Raw genomic sequence first — 1,312 nt, 5'->3', positions numbered from 1 at the left:
TCCTGACCTCGTGATCCGCCCGTCTCGGCCTCCCAAAGTGCTGGGATTACAGGCTTGAGCCACCGCGCCTGGCCCACTTTTTTTAATCATTCATTTGATGGTGGGTACCTAGGCTACTGTGAATAATGCTGCCATCAACATGCGAGTACACGTAACTATTCAACATCCTGATTTTGTTTCCTTTGGCTGTGCACCCAAAAGTGGGATTGATGGATCGTATCTTCATTCTATTTTTATTTTTTTGAGGAAGCTTCGTACTGTTTTCCATACTGGCTGTACTAATTACATTCTTACCAACAGTGCACAAAGGTTCCCTTTTCTCCACATTCTCGCCAACACTCAACTATCTTTTGTCTTTTTGGTAATAGCCATCCTAGCAGTTGGCAGGTGATAATCTCATTGTGGTTTTGATTTGCCTCTCCCTGATGGTTAGTGATAATGAGCCTTTTTTCATGTATTTGTTGGCTATATGTATATCTTCTTTTGAGGTATGTCTATGTAGGTGTTTTGCCCATTTTTAAATTAGGTTCCTTTCATGCTATTGAGTGGTTTCAGTTCCTTATATATTTTGGATATTAGCCCGTTGTTAAATGTGTGGTTTGCAAATATTTTCTCCCGATGCCACTACCATTTATTAAATAAAGCATTCTTATCTCATTTAAAGTATCTATACATTTTTGAATCTTTTTCCTTTTTCTTTCCTCTTTTTCTTTTTTCAATAAAAACCTTTTGGTTTTTGTATATTTATCTTGATTACAGACACTTCACCAAATTCAAAGTATTCTTATAACTTTTCGTCTCGGATTTTGTAGGCATAGAATTATATCATAGATTATAAAGATAATTTCAGGCTGGGCATGGTGGCTCACACCTGTAATCCTAGTACTTTGGGAGGCCAAGAGCATGCTACTTTTTTTCAGTTTAAACTTTTAATTTTTATGGCTACACAATAGCTGTATATACCTACATTGCTTTTTTATTACAGAAGTTCTCGAATAAGTATGACTGTTTTCCTAAATCAGGAATTCTACTATTTTGTTTTTCTTTTGTCAGTATTCTTTCACGTTTTTCAAAAAAGCATTGTCTCTTTAAAAACATATATCATTTCATGTGAACTTTAAGCTAATTTTTTTCTTATTTCTAAAGCAAAACAAAACCCAGACTCATTGTAATCCTCTTCAGAATTGCATTACATATATATGTTCAGTTTTGAAGGCATGACATTTTATGATAGTAAATCTTATTCTGGAACATGGTATGTTGCTTCATTTTATTCTTTTTTTTTTTTTTTTGAGACGAAGTTTTGCTCTTG

The sequence above is a fragment of the Mandrillus leucophaeus genome, unplaced genomic scaffold (assembly GCF_000951045.1).
Source record: "Mandrillus leucophaeus isolate KB7577 unplaced genomic scaffold, Mleu.le_1.0 Scaffold237, whole genome shotgun sequence".
NCBI classification, from domain to species: Eukaryota; Metazoa; Chordata; class Mammalia; order Primates; family Cercopithecidae; genus Mandrillus; species Mandrillus leucophaeus.
The sequence above is the reverse complement of the archived record's forward strand: the minus strand, read 5'-3'. Positions refer to the sequence as shown.